Below are 25,407 nucleotides of genomic sequence, written 5' to 3' on the forward strand. Positions count from 1 at the left end.
GGCAAGTTTCAACCGTCGTATTCAAGAATTTAAATACGCAATTTATGTTGTACTCTTGTCGTCTAGAGCAGTTGGAAAATTACATATGGAAACTAATTCTGGTTCACTATGGAAACGGGCCCAGCGGGCTTAAACTATTGACATGTGTTGCATTCACGTTATTTATGCTGGTTAATTGAGAAGTTTGTACGATTTCCCGCTAATAGCTGTAGTTTTTCTTATTAGAGATTTTTAACTTCCTATGTCCTCATTATCTATCGGAAATGATTGACCGGTGGTCTGCTTTCACGTGAACTTTTACAATGGCCGTTGGTTGCAACAGCTACGATGATTGGCATTTTTTGCGATGAGATAACTAATTTTGTCCGCCATGACAACGGTTAGTCTTCACCAACAGATGTCGCCATGGTTCACGACTTTCCACGTGTCAAATCTATATATATTTATTTCGGCGAACTTCCGTTTTGTATCAGTGGGATTTTGTTAACTTGGATATGAAATGATCTGATGCGATGTAGCGTACATGACAATGTTATAATTTTTTCATTAAAATTTAACCACACTCGTGGGCGGCCATGAGCACACTGTTGCCCATAAAAATTATTTATATATATATTCAGACAGAGAATTTGGGTATAATAAGAATTTTATTTTAATAACAACTCGACGGGAAAAATAAACCTAATTTTAACGTGTACTGAATTCTGTGTATAAGTGTGCTGGTTTGCTAATGATAAATCGTAATGTTTTTGTACAGATTCACTGTTTGATAACGGAAAGTAGACACTGATTACAATTACGTGCTGTTTAAATGTTAAATTGTATGTTGTCATTAATTGTTGGTTTATGTACAGGTGAATATATATACGAATAGCTTCTGTTTTTGCTTCCAAACGTGGTATATATTTTAGCCCCGCCTTAAGTGGCTTAGTAGCAAGCTCGAGGGCTTATGACGCAAAGCATTCAGAAGTTTATTCCTACAGTAGGAACAGAGCATCTATCCCACAGTACAGATTTACACTTAAGAGAAATAAAAACAATCTATCAACAAAAAGCGCCCTTAAATGGCTCAGCGACATGTCTGCGGACACTTAAGGCGAAAATCGGCGGACACAGCAAAACAGATAGTTGTGTAGGGTTGAGCTTAACTGTAAAAAAAAAAGAAAAAAAGATCCAGGATGTTCGAATTTGTGGAACTATAAAACATAAGAATGACCAAGTCATACAGGAGATGATTTGCATTGACCCTGACCCTTGCCGCCTCATTCAGTTAAAAATTATGTTCAGCTGGTCACCATAGGTCATCATTTTTCTGATAGGCTGACCACACCTTATGAAAACGTAACGTGGTATGGCGACCTTAATGCATTACTCAGTGATGTCGAGAAATATATATGCAAAAACGGCTCGTTTGGGTTGAGAAAATATTTTATATAGAAGAACGAACAACGTTTCGACCTTCTTCGGTCATTGTCAGGTGAAACGAGCCGTTTTTGTATATATATTAACGCGTTACTGTTTTTTGTGTTTTCATGTGAACAATCCCATGAAAGCGTCCGAAAAAAAATCATTTCTCGTATTAATACATTGCCCAACCTCACACGTTGAGCTTGGAAATGTTTAGCTTTTGCCGTGACTCTACTGTAACCTAGCAACGGGAGCACGTGCAACCCACCACTGAAACACGCTGGGCACGAGAGTAAGTGATTACTTTTCACGAAGCTAAGCAACTCGTTACGTAGACTGATGATATATCTCTACCCTGAGGACGTTCTCGTGAACTTTTTGCTCTGCGCTGGATTAGGTGTACGTGAATAGGTAGAAAACCTTAATTTGTTTCTAGTTCTTTCTCGTGGGCTCGGTGACTTTAAAATGGTTTAAAACAGAAGGAAGTCAGTGTTCTTTTACAACCAGGATATATTTCTCCGTGTAATAATTAAAAACAGTAATTTTGTTAATTACCTCGTTCGCTTCGGTAAATTCACGAACAGACCGAACGAAACACTTACACAATGTTAGTGGTAAGCAGTAATTATACCTCCTTCAACGTTACGTACTTTTGATGGAATTGGCGGCAAAAAACAACCATTAAAACATTCCTTTCGACACTGTTCTTGTGTTATGTGCATGTGTTAAAACATTCCTTTTGACACTGTTCTTGTGTTATGTACATGTGTTAAAACATTCCTTTAGACACTGTTCTTGTGTTATGTACATGTGTTAAAACATTCCTTTAGACACTGTTCTTGAGTTATGTACATGTGTTAAAACATTCCTTTAGACACTGTTCTTGAGTTATGTACATGTGTTAAAACATTCCTTTAGACACTGTTCTTGTGTTATGTACATGTGTTAAAACATTCCTTCAGACACTGTTCTTGTGTTATGTACATGTGTTAAAACATTCCTTTAGACACTGTTCTTGAGTTATGTACATGTGTTAAAACATCCCTTTAGCCACTGTTCTTGAGTTATGTACATGAGTTAAAACATTCCTTTAGACACTGTTCTTGTGTTATGTACATGTGTTAAAACATTCCTTTAGACACTGTTCTTGTGTTATGTACATGTGTTAAAACATTCCTTTAGACACTGTTCTTGTGTTATGTACATGTGTTAAAACATTCCTTTAGACACTGTTCTTGAGTTATGTACATGTGTTAAAACATTCCTTTAGACACTGTTCTTGAGTTATGTACATGTGTTAAAACATTCCTTTAGACACTGTTCTTGTGTTATGTACATGTGTTAAGACATTCCTTTAGACACTGTTCTTGAGTTATGTACATGTGTTAAAACATTCCTTCAGACACTGTTCTTGTGTTATGTACATGTGTTAAAACATTCCTTTAGACACTGTTCTTGAGTTATGTACATGTGTTAAAACATTCCTTTAGCCACTGTTCTTGAGTTATGTACATGAGTTAAAACATTCCTTTAGACACTGTTCTTGTGTTATGTACATGTGTTAAAATATTCCTTTAGACACTGTTCTTGAGTTATGTACATGTGTTAAAACATTCCTTTAGACACTGTTCTTGAGTTATGTACATGTATTAAAACATTCCTTTAGACACTGTTCTTGAGTTATGTACATGTGTTAAAACATTCCTTTAGACACTGTTCTTGTGTTATGTACATGTGTTAAAACATTCCTTTAGACACTGTTCTTGTGTTATGTACATGTGTTAAAATATTCCTTTAGACACTGTTCTTGAGTTATGTACATGTGTTAAAACATTCCTTCAGACACTGTTCTTGAGTTATGTACATGTGTTAAAACATTCCTTTAGACACTGTTCTTGTGTTATGTACATGTGTTAAAATATTCCTTTAGACACTGTTCTTGTGTTATGTACATGTGTTAAAACATTCCTTTAGACACTGTTCTTGAGTTATGTACATGTGTTAAAACATTCCTTTAGACACTGTTCTTGTGTTATGTACATGTTGAAAGTAGTTTTTCCAACGATTTGAAATCGCAATTTATAGTGTCATCTCAAAGACAATGGTTATATTAGGTAATAGTTACGTACAATAGCACCCAGTACGATTTATTTAACATGTATACCTATTAAACGTAAACAAAGATAGCCCTCGCGCAGCTTTGCGAAAAATTCAAAACAAAACTGTGTCTTACGTAACACAACAATACCCCCAGCCCTGACAGCTTAGTTATAAGTTTGGAAGCTCTTAACGCTTAAAGTTTGGTTCGATACCTCTGCAAAACCAGCCCAATGTATAGCTTTCTGCATAAACAAAAGTAATGCCCATCACAACTGACAGCTAGCTGTTACTGTTATTCTTAAGTGAATCATTCATTATATGTTGTAATTAATAAAACTCTGTGTCCAAGTGAGAGAGGTTGGAACATCAACTTTGTTAGAAAATCGTATTCACGTTGTTGTCATATTTGATAAGCCTACACCTAAAAAGAAAGTATAGAATTTCATAACCTGTCCGCTTAGCAACGTCTTCGTATTTCATTCATAAACCAACACCACCTCTTGAAAGAGTTCACTGCCGAGAAAAGCAGCGCCCCCTGGTCTGTACAGAACGACCTTGATTTGAGCCATGTTCTCACGCTAGGTCAACGTTGAAAATTCTTGAACTGAGTTCTTTAAAGCTACGACACGAGACACCAATTTTTTAACCCCTTAACCAGAAAGAAAACGAGGTGTAGCTCTTGTCTGAAGGCCTAGAATCGGCGGTACTTAATCCTTCAGTTATCATGGAGAGCGCAATTAATATAAAGTCGGTTTCTTAAGAACCATAATAGATTATGCCTTTTTTTTTTTGGAATAGCCTTACAAATTTTTGGCTGTAGCTGGAAAACTATTTTTGAAGTATTATCTTCAGTTAAAGGCTATTTAATGTGTACAATCATAATTCATCACACTTAAACAATAAAAAAAGAAAAAATATAGAGCAAAGTCTATAGAACAGAATACTTATTGTATTAGGATGAGCAACAATACGATGCATGTATTTTAATCTTTATGTTTTTATGGCCATGAAATATTCTAGAATAAACAAAACAACAAGGGATGAGAAATACATTAATTTACCAAAACATATTTGTCCAGTACCCTCCACCCTAGTGGTCATGGGTTGAAAAGTTAATTTCTGCAAATTATTACGTCGCTTGTTTGTTTGTTTTTTGAATTTCGCACGAAGCTACTCGAGGGCTATCTGTGCTAGCAGTCCCTAATATAACAGTGTAAGACTAGAGAGAAGGCAGCTAGTCATCACCACCCACCGCCAACTCTTGGGCTACTCTTTTACTAATGAATAGTGGGATTGACCGTAACATTATAATGCCCCCACGGCTGAAAGGGCGAGCATGTTTGGCACGAAGGGGATGCGAACCCGCGACCCTCAGATTACGAGTCGCACGCCTTAACACGCTTGGCCATGCCGAGCCTACATGACGTTGCACTGACAATGAGTGAACTAACCAATAACAATTGACTTTCATATTTAAAGTACCTACGTATGCGCAGTGCCCTTACTCAATCTCACTAGTTGTCCAATGTTTTTTGTAATAAACTAATAATACGTTTTTCGTTATATTCATTTAAAAACAAAACCACGTAAGGAGTTTAATTTATGACGTCATATCCAACACTAAAGCTATCATGTCGTTCTATCCGAACCTACATTTTTATTATTTTGAAAATTGTAAAACGTCTGATTAAAGGGTTACGAACTATCAAACGTGCTACATCATAAAGAGTTTATGTATTTTGTTGAAATTGAGGTTCAATATCTCACTCCTTCCCAATATTTTTTTGAAATAGCGAACTTGTTGCGTAATCCGTCTCAATTGTTAATTTCTGGACTTTACAAAAACAAAGATTAGGTTATTGTCTTTATAAATCCTACTTCAATGTCACGTTTCTTTTATACTATCGATTCTTATTCGGAGAAGTCGTAACTATAAGTAATTTTAATAACGATGAACCCAAGATATTGAGAAGCAGAAAGACGTTAGCCCAAAGATGACCTAAGAAGGTCGAAATATTGTCTCAACTTTATTTTAATAAAAGTGTTAATACTCTTACCAGCCGTCTTGAGATACAGAACAACAAAGACGTGGTAAAATGAACCCTTTATTTGACGTCCGTCAGTTTGGACGCCAAACCATCCATTGATTTTTTCAACAATTTTCAACAATACGTTCCTGAATCTTGAAACATATGACAAAACAAGTTGAAAGAACTGTATGTTGAGGTTTCCGTTGTTTTAGATCCGTATATTATTCTAAATCCGTCGGCGATTTGTCTGAACACTATGCGACGTCACAACAGCCCCTAGATACTGTGATATTCATGTATATCATTCTTTACCGGTAATTTAACCCACGGAAGTATGAAATGTTATACAACTTGGATTGTTATACATTCTTATCAGAATGATTGTTAGACTGTCTTGTGAGATTATTGTTATTTGTTTTGTAGACTTTACCATTTTTGATATATATTTCCTCCGATATTGAGTACATATAGAACTTATTCGTTAAAACATTACGTGTATATCTCGGTCTACGGCACAGTGGTCTCTGACTGACCCTGGCCTAATCTATAAACAGCACTTACATGATTGTGTTCCCCGTTGGTACTGTGTTAAGGTTACAGGTTTACAACGCTTACATCAGGGGTTCGATACCCCTCGGTGGACTCAGCAGATAGCCCGATGTGGCTTTGCTGTGGGAAATCACGATACATGATTGTAATTCCACATTAGTGGCTCTAGAAATTATAGCGGGCTCTTATAAAATATTATTAGTAAATAAATAGTATGGTACCTTTACACGTATTTAACAACAACGTTTTAAAATATATGCACATATTGCAGGTGTGTTCCGACACCTTTCACAAAATATGCAGATACGGGGATATTGCGAAGGTTCCCAACTTTATTTCGTAAATACAGCAACCCATAATTACTTTCTGTAGCTGAAATCTGTAGAAAGATGTACCTGGTTCTAAACCATATCTGATGGTACAGCCAAAAGCATTTTAAAGTTGTTTGTTTTTCACTGCAAACACAAGGATAAAACGAGAGATCGCGTGGTTATGACATCATTCTGGAAAACTGTCATCTATGGAAAAAAAGATGCAATATAGTAGTATCTTCGTAATTTCTGCCACTGACTTGTCTCCGCAATAAGGAATCGAACACATGTTTTACAAAACAACAGCACTTTTTCACCTTATTAAACAACTCAAATAAATGTGGAAAAGAGTAAATTATTTAATGGAAATACAAAATTTACTCAAAGTTTTCATTTTGTTACATTCTGTATAACAAAAACTAGGACATCGTGATGACAAGAAACTTGTTTGTTTTTTGTTTTGAATTTCGCACAAAGCTACTCGAGGGCTATCTGTGCTAGCCGTCCCTAATTTAGCAGTGTAAGACTAGAGGGAAGGCTGCTAGTCATCACCACCCACCGCCAACTCTTGGGCTACTCTTTTACCAACGAATAGTGGGATTGACGGTGGAGTGCTGCCAGTTTCATTATGAATACTCTATGGGGTGGGGCAAGGGTAGATTGCTTTACACTTATGTATACAATTTCTGTACCAGATATATGCTGCTGTTTTTACATTTTTGCTTCATTTAACCAATATGAAAAAAATAACATTTCATGTCATTATTTACTGTTTTTTACCAATAACTAGTTTTCATGTCGCATTTATCTCATATAGCAGATCTTCTAAAACAAACTTGATTCAAATCATTTCAAGAAGTTCTTGTCTCTTCTTTAGAAAATTCTTGTACAAAGACATCTTTGTAAGACTAGAGGGAAGGCAGCTTGTCATCACCATCCACGGCCAATTCTTGGGCTACTCTTTTACCAACGAATAGTGGGATTGAAAGCCACACTATAATGCCCCCATGGCTGAAAGGACGAACATATTTGGAGTGACTGGGATTCGAACCCGCAACCCTCGGATTACGAGTCGAGTACCTTAACCACCTGCCCAAGTCATTTACAAGTGAGAGTTTTAGAGTAAGGTTTAACAACACAGTATTTGTGCATTGTGTTATTGCTTCTTGTTATACTATTAAAGTAAATTGGTAAAAATTTGTAAGCATTCGATTGGGTATGAAAATAATTTTGTTAAGTCACAAACAACTCCTAGAAGTTTAAACACATAAACATTAAAGAACTAATAAACATTTAAGAGTTAAAATATTCTTTCACAAAACAACTAGTTCACGTTACAACCACAGGTGCAACATCTGGGACATGAGCCCTCTAACCTTGTCAGGTTCCCTTTATGACCCCTCAAAATTCGTATTCTAACTTTTTTACCGTTTAGTCTGTGTGGCTAAGTTTGTTTTTCTCTCTTTAATGGCCGGGCATGGCCAAGCGCGTTAAGGCGAGCGACTCGTAATTCCGTGGATCGCATGTTCTAATCCTGGTCGCACAAATCATGCTCGCCCTTTCAGCCGTGGGGCCTTATAATATGCGGTCAATCCCACTATTCGTTGCCCAAGAGTTGGCGGTGAGTGGTGATGACTAGCTGCCTTCCCTCTAGTCTTACACTGCTAAATTAGGGGCGGCTAGCACAGATAGCCCTCGGGTAGCTTTGCGCGAAATTCAAACAAACAAACAAACAAACAAACAAACAAACCAAAGAGAAATATTGACTTTCTAATACGTTATCTTTAGTTTGTTTGTTTGTTTTTTTAATTTCGCACAAAGCTACCCGAGGGCTATCTGTGCTAGCCGCCCCTAATTTTGCAATGTAAGACTAGAGGGAAGGCAGCTAGTCATCATCACCCACCGCCAACTCTTGGTCTACTCTTTTACCAATGAATAGTGGAATTGATCGTTACATTATAACACACCCACGGCTGAAAAGGCGTTTCTCTTTGGACAAATCATGTTGTCTTTCATTCCCTAAAGGATCTTCAAAACTGTTTTTCATTGATTTTAAATTACAACTTACTAAAGTAAGAGTAACTAACTTTTATTACAGAAGTAAGAGTAACTAGCTTACATCACAGAAGTAAGAATAACTAGCTTACATCACAGAAGTAAGAGTAACTAGCTTACATCACAGAAGTAAGACTAACTCGCTTACACTACAGAAGTAAGACTAACTCGCTTACACTACAGAAGTAAGAGTAACTAGCTTACATCACAGAAGTAAGAGTAACTAGCTTACATCACAGAAGTAAGACTAACTCGCTTACACTACAGAAGTAAGAGTAACTAGCTTACATCACAGAAGTAAGAGTAACTAGCTTACATCACAGAAGTAAGAGTAACTAGCTTACATCACAGAAGTAAGACTAACTCGCTTACACTACAGAAGTAAGACTAACTCGCTTACACTGCAGAAGTAAGACTAACTCGCTTACACTACAGAAGTAAGAGTAACTAGCTTACATCACAGAAGTAAGACTAACTCGCTTACACTACAGAAGTAAGAGTAACTAGCTTACATCACAGAAGTAAGACTAACTCGCTTACACTACAGAAGTAAGAGTAACTAGCTTACATCACAGAAGTAAGACTAACTCGCTTACACTACAGAAGTAAGAGTAACTAGCCTAGATGCAATGGTTCTATCAGTACATCATTAATTATAAAATATGTAGGTGTTTTATAATACTACTGTATATTTATTAATGTTCTTTTAAGAAATAATTTTCCTAATGAGAAAGTTGATGCTGTTTTCATCACACACCAACTTGAAATAAAGAGGACAAAAAATCAGTTTGATCCTCAAACCTGGCTCGACATCTGACCTGTTCATGTACTTGTTTTTTTTTTTTAAGAAAACCAAATTCGAGAAGCCTGATTCGCATTTATAAGTCAAGACAAAGGGCACAAGAAATCTCACTGCTTTTTGTGATAAATTGGATACTCAGCATGACAGCTTAACCAAATATAAACTAACGAAACTTAGGTAACATGGGTTTTCAGTGCGGTGACACAGGACAGTTCAATAATAGAATCAATTTCTGATTCACTTAGTTGTAGTCCTTCCTCAATTTTTTGTTTTAACAGTTGAAGGATTTCTGATCCACATTTTACCGCTGTCCATTAGAGTAAGTTATTTCTTCAAGTGTGAAAGATGCTCTTTGATTGATGAAGAAACTTCATCTGGAATATTACCTTCTTCATCTTGGTTTGGTAATTCTGTCAAAGTAGAGAAAGATTCATCATTTCTCTTCTGAACTCGATGTACCCACAAGTTAATTTTTTTAATAGCTGCTTATATCTTTTCCTGGACTTTAGAAATATTTATGTTATCACTTTGTAAAGTTAGATTTGACGCAATTAAGAAGCCAAAAAATGTCACATAAATAAACCACCTTAATTAACCAATGTAAATTATGAAACCTGTCTCTAAATTTAAATATTACATCCTTTGTTGATGGTGGATGTTGCTCCAAAAACGAGATAACTTCATCCTTCATTTCGATGAGTCTTTTTAAGACAATTCCTTTTGATAACTACCGAACTTCACAGTGTAGTAGGAGATGCTTGTGTTCACTTCCTAATTCTTTGCACAAACCAGTAAAGATTCTGGAATTCAACGAGGTAGTTTTTTATATACTTTATGAATTTAACACATTTTTGCATTGTTCAATTCCAAAGTTAGGGCATTTTTATCACAACTAACGTCTTTCTGTGAATGCTAAAATGCACACTTTGGTGCCATTGTTTGGATCCTCCGGAAAAAACTCCTTTATGGGAACCTGCCACTTGGATCCTCTGGAAAACTAATTTATGGGAGCCTGCCACTTGGATCCTCTGGAAAACTCCTTTATGGGAACCTGCCACTTGGATCCTCTGGAAAACCCCTTTATGGGAACCTGTCAGTTGGATCATCTGAAAAACTCCTTTGTGGGAACCTGCCACTTGGATCTTCTGGAAAAACTCCTTTATTGCCACTGAGCGAGCACCATCGGTACTCGTTCCAAAACATTTTTTTCCACTGTGAATTATAAATTTATTTATTAAATTAAATATTTCGTCGGCCATTGTTCTTGTTGGAAGTGATTTACAAAACAATAAATCTTCATGAATTGTGTCCTTATAATTATATCTTACAAAACACATTAAACTGACATTATCTGCTATGTCTGTGCTTGCGTCCACTTCTAATGACAAAAACTGACTACAGTGAACTTAATATGTAACAGTTTCTTCAATAATTGTCACCATATCCACAATTCTACACTTCACTGTATTATCAGACAGAGACAGTTAAAATGTACTCTCGTCATCACGGAGGGACAGTCAGTTCAACTGATTTTCTTGTTTTTCATAAGCACGATATGTAATTATTTTTACTGCAGGAAGTATTAACGTTTCACCAATAGTACGTGGATAACCTGTCTCGGCTATTAGTTTTGAAATTCCGTATTAGGCCTAACCAAGTTTTCATTGGAAGATCTCGTGGAAAAAGTGTGTGAAATTATTTGTTTGGAAAAAATATTTCATTTTTGTTTTTATTTATGAAACAATCTGTTGGCTTACTCGAGTATTCTGGATGTCTGGTATTCAAGCGAACTTTCTGTTTCCATGGTTTCGTGCCCTCATTTGATAATGTTTAACAACAAAGAACACATAGTGACAAGTCATTATAGTTACCGGTACTTACAAAACCACACTTCACATATTCATCACAATACTGTCGAGTCCAGTGCGTTTCTGTTGTTTTTTTGTTTTTTTTTTATTTGCTACCAAACTGCATGTCACTTAAATGTTTATAATTAGGTTTGTTATTTTCATTAACTTCAGTGTCTCTAGAACTAGGCTGTTTTTGCACATCACTTGAGGTTTTCTTGTGTGATGCATGTTTCCTCAGCCATATATCCATATTGGAGAGAGGTTTCCTTAAAAATTAACAGTTAAAAAAGTTTATTTAGTACAAATTGAGTCACAAACAATTTTCTCTCTCCTCAGAACAAACTGAGGCTTCTAGCACCAGCCGCAAGTAAATTGTTTACTGCCACCTGGCGCCACCAGGTGTAAGACTTAGGTCAATTTCCATTAACAGAGTAAGCAAATTTAACACATTTGAAATACCTTTCCTAAAAACTTAGATAGAGTAGATCGGGTTAACTTGAATGAACAAATGGTCCTCTTATGTGAAACAAAATATTTTGTTTTTGTCTTACCTGCAGATAGGGGAAGATAAGCTTGAACTCACAAGCGGAACGTGTCTACCTAACATGTGTTGTTTTTGTCTTACCTGCAGATAGGGGAAGATAAGCTTGAACTCACAAGCGGAACGTGTCTACCTAACATGTGTTGTTTTTATCTTACCTGCAGATAGGGGAAGATAAGCTTGAAATCACAAGCGGAACGTGTCTACCTAACATGTGTTGTTTTTGTCTTACCTGCAGATAGGGGAAGATAAGTTTGAACTCACAAGCGGAACGTGTCTACCTAACATGTGTTGTTTTTGTCTTACCTGCAGATAGGGGAAGATAAGCTTGAACTCACAAGCGGAACGTGTCTACCTAACATGTGGCTTAAATATACGGCAGTTCACAAAAATCTGAATATTATAAACACCATAAACATTAATTTTAGGGTCTCTAAATTGCATTAAGTGAGAACCCTTTAATTTCTGACGGACTCAAGGTATAAAGGCAACCGTCAACTTGTGAATTCTGTAGTTTCTTAGCCTCAAGGACAAACGTTCACTTTTCCTTCCTGTTATATTAGCTTAATTGAAATACTTAAAAATCTAAGTTAGATGAAATGAAAATTCAAATCATAATGTATTTTCAAATACAGTAAAACCTGTCTAAGGCGGAATCGTAAAGGACCGAGTATAGTTTACGCCTTAAGCAGATTTTCTGGCTTAAACAGTGAACGTGCATTTTCTTAATTATATATAATTTTTGAGCGGAACGTTATACTTGCTTGACTCAAGGGAAGTAAGACGTTTGTGAATAAAGTTATTATGCTGTTTATGATCTTTAATACTAATAAGAACAAAAATAGACATACAAAATATACACAAGTACACAAAATCTTTATCAAATTTATTTGAATAAAGTGTCAATTTTCAACTGTTTCATGTTTTTAATGGGGTTTCTCATGCTGTTAAAAGAGAATGCCAATTCTACAGTCTTTTCACGAAGTTTGTTTTTCCTTACAATTTGATAAAATTAACATAACAACACTTGTGATGAGTAGTAATTTCTATTTCCTCACTATCTTTTCCATTTTGTTTACCTTTTGAATCTCTAAAACTGTTACCATCTTGCGATAATATTATAGATTTTAAATCACTTTCATCAGTTTCTGTTAAAACATTCTTGTCAACGTTCATAAAACCTCCCGCGTTCACAGAATCATTCCTCAGATACAAAATGTGTGCCTTAACCAGCAGGCCGTGCCAGGCCAAGACAGTTGGTTAAGTTAAAACTTTAATTAAATAAAGTACAGAATAACGTTTCCACCTTCTTAGGTCATCTTCAGGATAACAAAGAGAGTGAGTAATTGATCCTTAGGTCCACTTAGGAACAAAAGTGTAAACAGGTACGAGGTTATAGGGGGCGTTGCGGTGAAATGATAAGTAATTAATTAATATAGATATAAAAGTGTTCTTTTATACTGGTTCAATTTTGATTAGAGTTCCTGCATAAGCGTACTACAGAACAAGGAATAACTAATTCATATTATAGAAGTAAGACTAACTAGCCTATACTATAGAAGTAAGACAAACTAGCCTATACCACAGAAATAAGAATAACTAACCTATACTATACAAGTAAGACCAACTAACCTATACTACACAAGTAAGAATAACTAGCCTTCACTACAGAAGTAAAACTAACTAAACTATTACAAAGTAAAAATAGCTAGCCTATACTACAGAAGTAAGACTAACTAATCTATACTACAGAAGTAAGACTAACTAACCTATACTACAGAAGTAAGAATAGCTAGACAACACTACAGAAGTAAGACTAACTAACCTATACTACAGAATTAAGAATAGTTAGCCTGCACTACAGAAGTAAGACTAACTAAACTACTACAAAGTAAGAATAGCTAGCCTACACGACAGACGTAATACTAACAAACCTATACTACAGACGTAATACTAACTAACCTATGCTACAGAAGTAAGACTAACTAACCTATACTACAGAAGTAAGACTAACTAACCTATACTAGAGAAGTAAGAATAGCAAGCCTACACTACAGAAGTAAGACTAACTAACCTATACTACAGAAGTAAGACTAACTAACCTATACTACAGAAGTAAGACTAACTAACCTATACTACAGAAGTAAGAATAGCTAGCCTACACTACAGAAGTAAGACTAACTAAGCTATACTACAGAAGTAAGACTAACTAACCTATACTACAGAAATAATACTAACTAACCTATTCTACAGAAGTAAGACTAACTAACCTATACTACAGAAGTAAGACTAACTAACCTATACTACAGAAATAAGACTAACTAACCTTTACTACAGAAGTAAGACTAACTAAACTATACTACAGAAGTAAGACTAACTAACCTATACTACAGAAGTAAGACTAACTAACCTATACTACAGAAGTAAGACTAACTAACCTATACTACAGAAGTAATAATAGTTAGCCTGCACTAGAGAAGTAAGACTAACTAAACTACTACAAAGTAAGAATAGCTAGCCTACACGACAGACGTAATACTAACAAACCTATACTACAGACGTAATACTAACTAACCTATACTACAGAAGTAAGACTAACTAACCTATACTACAGAAGTAAGAATAGCTAGACAACACTACAGAAGTAAGACTAACTAACCTATACTACAGAATTAAGAATAGTTAGCCTGCACTACAGAAGTAAGACTAACTAAACTACTACAAAGTAAGAATAGCTAGCCTACACGACAGACGTAATACTAACAAACCTATACTACAGACGTAATACTAACTAACCTATGCTACAGAAGTAAGACTAACTAACCTATACTACAGAAGTAAGACTAACTAACCTATACTAGAGAAGTAAGAATAGCAAGCCTACACTACAGAAGTAAGACTAACTAACCTATACTACAGAAGTAAGACTAACTAACCTATACTACAGAAGTAAGACTAACTAACCTATACTACAGAAGTAAGAATAGCTAGCCTACACTACAGAAGTAAGACTAACTAAGCTATACTACAGAAGTAAGACTAACTAACCTATACTACAGAAATAATACTAACTAACCTATTCTACAGAAGTAAGACTAACTAACCTATACTACAGAAGTAAGACTAACTAACCTATACTACAGAAATAAGACTAACTAACCTTTACTACAGAAGTAAGACTAACTAAACTATACTACAGAAGTAAGACTAACTAACCTATACTACAGAAGTAAGACTAACTAACCTATACTACAGAAGTAAGACTAACTAACCTATACTACAGAAGTAATAATAGTTAGCCTGCACTAGAGAAGTAAGACTAACTAAACTACTACAAAGTAAGAATAGCTAGCCTACACGACAGACGTAATACTAACAAACCTATACTACAGACGTAATACTAACTAACCTATACTACAGAAGTAAGACTAACTAACCTATACTACAGAAGTAAGAATAGGTAGACTTCACTACAGAGGTAAGGCTAATTAACCTATACTAAAAAGTAAGAATAACTAGCCTACACTAGAGAAGTAAGACTAGCTAAACTACTACAGAAGAAAGAATAACTCGCCTATAGTACACAAGTAATATAAAATAGTCTACAATGCAGAAGTAAGATTGACTAATCTATATTTTCCAGAGTAACTGATATTCGTGTTTAACATTCGCAATATTCCAATCCTCAGGCGCCGGACCACTTGCTTTTGCCCAACCAAAAGTGTGAGAGAGTACTCTATAGCTGCTTTTAAAAACCAGTGGATAATACGGTCTGGTTATAGTTCCTCATCTATTTTTAATCTTCCAATGTATGCCTAACTATCTGATCCAAGTCATTTCCAGGATAAAATTTAAAGTACAGTCGTCTCATTGTTTTGAACAAAAACCTTGCTGTTAGCATTTTTTAAAAGACCATTACCCAATTTAAACATATATTACGTAGGGTAATGTTATTGCTAATTTCTTTTAAGAATCATAATTTAAGTAAATTAATGTATCGAATTATTCACGTTCTTTCTCTGTGTTAAAATACTTTTATTTAAAAGTCCGTGTTTAATTCTCCAGAGAACCTTGCTTTCAGTTTTAATATTATTATTAACTGTTTCCCTCACGGTCTTGTGGAAACCCTAGTTGTTGAAACCAAATCTTCAAACTTCATCCATGATTTTCGCCTTTGGTGAAACAATTAGGTTTAATCTTTCCAGTTATCTCTTTCTTCTTTGTAGAAACGCGCGTGTCTTGTGTTAAAATCAGCTTATTTTTAAGAATGTACCGAAATTGCCCCACATCACTTTTTAACTCGTTATCCTAATTCATGATGATAAATAAATCTTGTCTCGTGGCCTCATAATTGGCCTTTATTTAACTTAACATGTAGCAAAACATCAAACTTGATTAGACAGTCACATCATAATTGGTGGCTGACAATGACTCTAAAATACCATTATTTTGTGATTGGCTGTTTGGCAATTTATTATACAAAACCCTCTTGAACTACTTCGGGAAATCTCCATTACTGTTTGACTCATTACATGTCTAAAGTTAATATTTCATAGTTACAGACCTTGTCCATTTCTCTTTATCCTCGTCTGTCTGATTAGGTGACCTATATAAAATGTGCCAATTAAAAACAGTTTATCGTTGAAACTAATGATTGTAAGTTATATGTAACTTCTCAACTATCATTTTTTGTCTTCAATTCTCATCGACCACAGTTATTCCCTTACATAAAATGCTATGTCAATCCCCATTTTAAATAATAATTTATCATTATTAAATAACTTACAACCTTGAATATCAGGCGAACTCAACGTTTTCCGAATATTAAAAAAAATCACAACAAAAAACATACTATTAAATATCCGCATTTGTTACGATTATTCGACGACACTAATGTGGAAATGTTCCACCAGCGAAATCAAGATTTAAAAATAAAAACATCACGTAGTCCTAGTTAGATTTGTCAACCCGCTACAGATGGCGTGGGAAAAATCGAAGGGTCAGGGTGAGACGCTACTCTGGATAATAACATCCTGATCTATTTCTACCTGTCGAGTTAGCATGACAGAAGCTCGCTACAAACGCGTGAGAACCGCGGGACGGTGAATTTAACAACACGTGCAGAGCGAGCGAAACACTTCTTAGAGCAATGACAAATGTGTTGGCTAGAGAAAATCCAATCCAATACAGATGTGAGAGGAAGGAAATTGTAAATCTTAAAAATATATATATAATTTCAGTTGTAATAGTATCAATTATTACAGGACCAGTAATTTCAGATCGTGTTTTTCTTGTTATTTCTACGACACAACTTCAGATTAAATTGACTACAGCACTGTTTTACTTTTTTTTGCTATAATTCTAACGATTACATTGAGTATTATATTGTAATTAATAAGTCTCGTAATTGGATACACATGTGGTTTGTTCGATATTTTGTTTTCAACCAGGGTATGACTGATAATTTCTGAAAAGAAAGACCTAAAAGAGCTGCACGTGCACAGTGAATGAATAAGCAAATGTTGTGAATGAATAGTTTCAGTCACTATCAGATAATTCATCTACCGGAAATGATAATAAGTGCTTGTAAGAATGGGTTAAACACACGACTGTGACGTAAAAGGGCACGTGATAACTACCGTGTAAAGCGTCCAATTACCAATGGGTATTTTTATTGTGAAGGCGGGAAACGTGTTTCCTCTCTTTCTCAAGGTAAACATCGAAGGCCGAAATCCCTCTAGTGTTTTCGGCCTACAATTATTTAAAATGTCAGCAGATACAAAACTGAAAAATGTACATTTGAAGTTGTAAAGAAACTGTCCATTTATCATGCCGTTTCTTAAGAAAATATTAGTTGCAAAGAGATTAAGATGTGCAACCTGTTCAAACATGAGAACTTTTGTAATAAATTAATTAGTTTGGTATTGTTAACGCAAAGTTACACAATGGGGCTACCTGTGTTTTGTCAACCACTGGTATCGAAAACTGGTTTCTAGCCTCGTAAGTTTGTAAACTTATCTCCATACCATTTGGAGGTCACAAGAACTTAGAACAACAAACCACACTTAATAGATAGATGAGGCCGTGTATAATACTATTATTAGATTTTAGTTTTAAGAATTCTTAAGCCTAAAAACGGTTTGAAATTGTTGAGAAGAATTTTAGAATTTATAAACAGTAAAACTCTTTTAACAGTTGGTGAAGGACGCGAACCATTACTCCACATCATAAAATTAAACATAGTGTTAACATTAGATCACAATTATCAATCGTTTTGTTTTGGTATGAAGCACAAAGATACACAATGGGCTCACCACGGGTATCGAAAACCGGTATATAGTGTTGTGAGTCTACAGACATGCCGCTGTGCCACTGGAGGAAGGGCTTATCAACTGTTATTGGTCTTATGTCTGAGATATTGGAATCTGGTTTTAGGGTTATATAAGCTTTCAGACTTACTGATGAGGTACTTAGGACAGGGAATATTTCTGAGAAATTAACCAGACGTCGCTAGATTCTTAAACAATTCGGGAATTTTCGGTGTTTCAGTATGATATCGATCACGGTTTTCTGTTCTGATTTTTGAAAAGACCAACTGGGGGCTCTGGGCACTGTCAAATAGAATCGGGGCGCATGTGCTAGCGATACTTCTGGAGATGACCCTGATTTGTTTTTGAATGGTTTCAGCTTTAGTTGAATCCTTGGTTCCTAGAAATGTATCTGGTTTCTACCACTTTCAGTTTCATTCTGCGTGACTCAAGGAAAATAAACATTTGTCCAAGTGTTCTGTTGCTTGAATATTTATATTTTGTAATCCATTCGTATAATATAGTATTACGAATGTGATACATAAAGTTAAATTGCTGATTGAAAAAAGCAGTTTATATCCGTGTTTGTTGGTCTTTGTCACGCTCTATGAATTTAGAATATACTTCAATGATTAACACAAAGTTTTTAAACACATCAACTGCATAAATACTTTATGTAGAAAGAAGGTAAATTTTGAAACTAAATCCGAACACATGCCCATAACAACTGTGAGTCTAAGTAATATTATCGATTACTGGCTATTTGAAGATTTGGCTCTGAGAACCAACTGTGTCACTTAAACAGTGTAACTAGTTGTGTAATTTTTAAAGTAAGACACATTACAACAACATAACGTTTATTATATGAAAAATCATTCTTTACAAAGAATAAATCTTTAAACGCTAAACAATGTGTAACAATATTAATAAATAACACTATATTATTCCTCATTTTTTTTAATATTTTGTAAATGGAATAGAAGATTTAAGAAATGCTATACATTTTTAACTTTGTATAATATATTTGGACTAATTACAACTCGTTTACATGGCTAGCTGGCGCCACTGGCAAGAATGGTAATAATGAAAGCAGTGTCGCCGTCGAACAAAAACCCACGTGAAACGAGTTAGGACTAATTTAGTTGCGTAACTACTATTTTTTGTTGTTGTTTAAGTTATAAGTAAATAAAACAAATAAAGGAAGACAAACGTGAGAAAGGTGACCTCCAGAACTCAAGGTCTTCAAGCTCAGACGTGGGAAAGTGCTAGCAACAAGGTTCTTGATCCAAACTTACTAATGTTATCTGCTACCGGTTAGAACTAATAATTCGTCGTCTGCCAACTTATACCACAGGTGACTCATTGAGACACACTAAAAACAGACTTTTATTTTGGAGATGTGCCAGGATTGGGTCGTTGTTATTGACTTTACATACGTTTGTTTTGTGAAAAAAATATTTAAATACAATTTAAGAATTGAATGGTTTGTATGTTTGTTTTAACAAATTAAAATTGTTTGACACATTTAATTCGGATATCACGTGATGATATTTAAGGCATGATTCATATTTCACTTCGTTTTGAACTGGAACTTCTGGACCTGTGTCAAGTGACACTTAAAATATATTATGTTTCTAAGCGCAAAAACGTTGAAGTAAAAAAAAAAAGTTAAAGATAATATACCACAACTATATAGTAGTAACAAACATTTCTGTAATAGGAAGTTTCGAAATATACAGTGCTTAGTGTGTCAAACTGTAGAGTTGAAGTTCCGCGGTTCACATCCTGTTATCACCGGAAAAAAATCGTTATTGGAACATTAGATCTTTGGTGCGTCGTAAGAGTGACGGGCAAATTCCACTGTTCGGTGCAGCAATAGTTGACGGCGGGCAGTGTTCACAAGTTGTCTTCCATCATTTCTATCACTTCAAAATTGAGGACAGCTAGCGCAGATAGCCTTCGTATAGCTTTCTGCAAAACCCAGCAAAACAAATAAAATACAAAAGGCAAGGATTTAGAGTAAACTAGGTGTCTAAGATATATAATTTAGGTTAATTATATGTATAACTATTACAATCATAATTCGGTGGAACAGAATCTTTTAAATAAAATAAAGGGATAGCTATCAGACTATTCATTTAGGACTATGAGTTTATTCGTAATTGATATATTACGATATATATCAATATATATTGATATATATTTTGAACTTTTACGTTACCAACTCTCAGGCACCTCACAAGTTGGCTGTCTAATATGGGTATTTTTTCATACCACAACTACGACTTCACCTGACATAAGGCAAGAACAGTTAAAAGTTGCTGTGAATATAAGGGTATTGTAACATTTTAAAGTATTATATTGCACTTATAAACAGCGATTCTTATAATATTTTATCTTTAATCATCCATTCTTATTGATGACATCTGGTGTTGGCGAAAGGTCTGTCGGGTAATGGTTTAGTTTGTTTTAAAAACTTAGCGAAAATTATACGGGACTTATCTGCGGTAGCTGCCCCTAATTTAGCAGTGACAAGAGAGAAGGTCAACACAACCTACTGCCAACTCTTGCAGTATTATTTTGCCACATAATAACACCCCCATAGCGGAAAGGACGAGCATGTTTGGTGGGAACCGTAACCCTCAAATTGCTAATCGAAAACTCTTACTACAGCTAGATCCCCAAGAGGCCTTATGGTTGGAGTTATCGATTCGCAATTTGAGGGTTACGGTTCCCACATAATTACAATTTTAGTCTCAAATTAATTAAGAGATGACGGAATTAAGAGCTAAAATTTGTACTTCATAAATTAGACAAACTCTGAGCTGTTCTATGGGTCGCTATGCCGCGGTTAAAAGAAACAACAACACCCAAATGATTTGTTTGTTGAATTTCATACAGAGCTACGCAAGGGTTGTTACTGCTAACCGTTTCTAATTTTGAAGAGAATACAAGGAAGTCAGCCGGACATTCTTCTTAGACTTGAATAGTGGGACTGACTGTCACTCTTTTATTTTCTGGCGATAAAATGATGGAAACCAGGGGATCTGAGGTCGCTTACCATGCAGACTGTTCTCTTCCTTACAGAGAGAAAAGACAATTAGTGGTGTGATTGTATGCACGCTACTTATTACAGAATCATAAAATGTTTCTTCAATTGATCCACTTTGATAACCGTGGGAAAATAGTACGTCGCATATATTACTATAATACTAAGCTTTTCAGTCTCAGTTGTTAGCACGTGTATGGTAGCCACTTGTATCCACGTGACAACTTATTGACACATATAGTCCATTTAAGTACTTAGTAGAATTTAGGTTAATTGTTTTTATTTTCTTCGCTCGCATAGGAAGCGAAGACTGAAACCACATGACGAAACTGATGTTAGAAAGTTGACAAACGCTAACTTAAAAGACGTATCAAATATTTTTACAAACATAATTCTCCATTCTTTGTTAATGATACACGTGTGTATAATGCATTTAAACTCAAAAATGAGGTCACAATATTGCAAATGATAGTGAAACCGACATATTTTAGATTTTTTACTTTCATTTTTTTTTCTGAGAATTCAACTGTGACGTTCTCGAATTTGTTTGTAAGACATTGTTATCAGACTAAAAATTACATTTCAAAGATATAATTTGAATACAATGATAATAGTTATTGTTTTGAATTAAGCACAAAGCTACACAATGGGCTATCTGTGCTCTGTCCACCACGGGTATCGAATTCCCGGTTTTTAGCGTTGTAAGTCCGCAGACACACTGCTGAGCAATGATAATAGACTGAAAACGTTATTAAGCCTAGCGTTAGGCTAAACAAACAAACAAACTATGTTTCTTTAGGTTCTCTTCCGCATTGCGTGATTATTCCGAAATAGACTAATAGTTTAAGTAATTAAAATGACAATAATATAAGGAATAATTGTTAAATTTATTTGAACATAATAGATAACAGCAATTATTGGAAAACAGCAACAATTAAAGCTATGTAATGAAATCGTCAACATTCTAAGACTAATATCAAAGATGGCTCATTTGAGTTCACTTAAAAATGTTGTTTTTCTTCCAAAATTACAGATTTGACACTAAGGAAGAGTATTCTATGTCACGTTTCGTTCATTAACATTCAATCACGCTAATTAAACATAAAGCGCATTTTGTAAAAAATATTTTCACCTAAACTTGAATATAAGAAAGTATATATATATAGCTTGACTAAAGGAAATACTGTGGCCATAAAATTTTCCGATAAAACAGTTCCGTTAACAATCTCTTAGGTTACAACAATTTTTTTTTATTTAATATTTTTAAATTTTGAATTGAAATAAATATGGTCCAATTCACTGAGACTCATCTAACCGTCGTTTTAAGACACTTGTGTTCATTCTTCGAAACAAGCGACAAGTGGTTGCAAGTTTTTTAGCTAGATCTGTGAAGTGATGGGGCGTTGATTAAATTATCACGCAGTATAAAGTTTTGATATACAACAACTTTATATTTCTTTTAGAAACTTAGGTTTCGAAGGATCCAATAGGTATCTTTTTCTCAGATGAAATAAACGTAATTATTAATTCTGAATGATTTACCTATGCATCGTTGTTAAAATAAAGTAACTAAGAACATTGTTCCTACATTTTGTGGTGTTAGATATTTAAGGTCTGAGATTCTTGAGCGGAATAATATTAGTGGGTTACTTGTTCAGTATCTAGAATATTATCAAGTCAGTTATTAACTCTTATTTTAAGATAGAGTAAGTTTACGGTTTTTATACCAAGAATGAAGCTATTAAGTCTTATACCAGAGTTGTAAACGTGCAACATAATTTACCATAGAAAGCTTTACCAAAAAAGGTAATCATAAAAAGGAAAGCAGAATTATAATGACCTTTGAACTTGTCTGGCTACTATGTTTGTTGTCATAACAACTATAGGAACTAGTTTAATTCTCTATAAGATCTCTGTTGTCAAGATGAATGCAGGAGATTAAGCAGCCCATGATTTCATGCACGTGCTTCTTCTGTTGCTAAGTGACAGAATCATGCGCGAAATGCACTTGTATCCTGTACACTGGTGGTCTCAATCGTTTCATACTTTTACAGGCATTGCAAATTAAAAAAAAAATAAACCTTTGGATGTCTTCCCAACTTAAGTGTTTAAACAGCAACAGCAAAAGCTTAGTTCGTAGTAAGCAAATAAGAACAAATTCCACGATACAGAAATTAATATTGTGTAAACTATTCTGCTGAGCTGTTGATATTTAATACTTAAAAATATTTACAAATAAGCCTAACAACTGAATCAATTGTCACTGAAGTTCAAAAAAAAAAGAAAGTTCTGCGGATAAATTCCATGTTCTTTACTTCGAGCTGCAGTCTGTTTGCCCCGGTATGGTCAGCGGGTTAAGGCACTCGACTCGTAATCTGAGAGTCACGGGTTCGAATCCCCGTCACACCAAATATGCTCGTCCTTTCAGTCAATCCCATTGTTCGTTGGTACAAGAATAGCCCAAGAGTTGGCGGTGAGGAGTGATGACTAGCTTACTTCCCTCTAGTCTTGCACTGCAAAATTAGGGACGGCTAGCGCAGATAGTCCTCGTGTAGCTTCAAAAAGCAATCAAACCATTGTGAATATTTTTACTCATATGAAAACATTCTACACGACTCGTTATTTAAGTGGTATCGAAATAGAGATTGGAACTTTGCTCTTCAAATGTACATAGAAATAGGATCACTTTACTTTGTTGTGGTCTGTTTTGTTTAAGTAATACATTCTGAAATTCATCTTTTGAATATAAATTAGAGCTTTTTTTTTTTTTACCTAAGGGTTAGTAGATGGGTTCCTCAAAAAGTTTGTCCATGTTCTGTGATCTTTTTCACGTTCTTTTTACGTAACTGTTTCGTAAGGCTTATTGGCTGTTTCTACGAAAAAATGAAATATATAGTTAAGGTATATTTCAATTCAAAGTGAATTATCAGTACATAGTATACTGAAAAGTAGTTTCGACTGAAACAGTTCTGAACTCTTTTCATATTTATGTAAAAACGGCTGGTTTGGGTTGAGAAAATGTTTTATGTAGAGGAGCGAACGACGTTTCTACCTTCTTGTGAACCTGACGATGTCCAAAGAAGGTAGAAACGTTGTTCGCTCCTCTACATAAAACATTTTCTGAACCCAAACCAGCCGTTTTTACATATATATTTTTCTCTACAAGTGGATTTTCTCGTCATCACTGATTGTCCTTTCATATTTAAAATCGCGAGTGGTGCCATCTGTTGTTCACTTTTAAACATTGATTCCATTTTGGTCACAAAGTTTGTGTTATCTTCGTTAAGACTACGAGGTTATAAGTTAATGTTATTTTTCTTTTCTTTTTTTTTTAACGAAGGAAAACAATTATTTAGCCTGGTTGTAACGGATAAAAATTGAATTTAACTCAATTTATTGTTTATTCTATTTGTATTTTCTTACGTCCGTCAGAATAACGTATTAATTTGTAATGTCTTGTAAGATTTCTCATTCCGAAATACAAAAGTTATTTTAAAGATTTAACTTTTTTTTTTTTCTGAGGTAAGAACGAATTATATTCATATATATTTTACCTAGTATACTAATTTTTATGATGTAAGTTTTTAAATTGTAATAGATACAAGTAATTTTAAAATTGCTTGTCCAAATGATTAATAAACACTATTGTAAGTACAAAAATCATAAACAAGACATCATAAACGTAGAAATGGTTAAAATCACTGTGAGTAAGATATAGAATGTTGTCATCAGATTTTTAGATTATAAAGCAAATGTGACGTCAGCGCCGGTATGTACAGGAAATTAAACGTAAGATTCGAAGGCATTCATTAACCTTTGCATGTTTAACGGTTATTGAACCGTGTTTTCTTTCATTCTGTCACAGTCTCTTGACCTCGTGTGTGACAGTGCGTAGAAATTGTCAGCCCTCTGTGGTTTTAAAAAAAAGTTAAAAATAAATACATTAATTACTAAAATAGAAAAATAAAATACCATCCCCGATTGGACACGGTCTGAGAAAGTTGTATTCCTGCTCATCTGGCTATGAAAGATCTGTCAATGGTCAGTTCTAACACCACATTCGTTTTTCGGTGGGTCAACGGTAAGTATGCGGACTTTCAACTCTAAAGTCTAGGGTTTGATTCTCTGCTGTGGACACAGCACAAAACTTTACTCTTAAAAACTAATTAACGTCACCTGTCTAACTGTACCCATGGGAACATGAAATGTTTAACACCCAAAGGTCTGATTACAAACGTACACAAAGAGTTTAGGTCCAACGCCATCTGACGAGTTTTACCTGCAGGAACTGAAGCGTTTTGCGTCAGTTGACCTGATTACAAAAGTACGGTAAGGGTTTATTGCTAGCGCCATCTATCGGACTTTAACTCTTGAGAACTTTGAACATTTTAGGTAAGAAATTGAA

The 25,407-nt window shown here is 34.8% G+C and overlaps 1 long non-coding RNA gene across 1 annotated transcript; it reads right to left on the minus strand.

Annotated features, from left to right (window-relative positions):
* Positions 1–21,957: 21,957 nt before the first annotated feature.
* On the minus strand, positions 21,958–25,356 carry LOC143227281 (uncharacterized). The gene is made up of 3 exons (XR_013014980.1): positions 24,975–25,356; positions 23,775–23,875; positions 21,958–23,557 (listed from the first exon to the last, which is right to left on the minus strand). It is a non-coding gene; the product is annotated as an uncharacterized LOC143227281 (long non-coding RNA).
* Positions 25,357–25,407: the final 51 nt, after the last annotated feature.

This window comes from Tachypleus tridentatus, chromosome 9, assembly GCF_004210375.1.
Source record: "Tachypleus tridentatus isolate NWPU-2018 chromosome 9, ASM421037v1, whole genome shotgun sequence".
In the NCBI taxonomy this organism is placed as follows: Eukaryota; Metazoa; Arthropoda; class Merostomata; order Xiphosura; family Limulidae; genus Tachypleus; species Tachypleus tridentatus.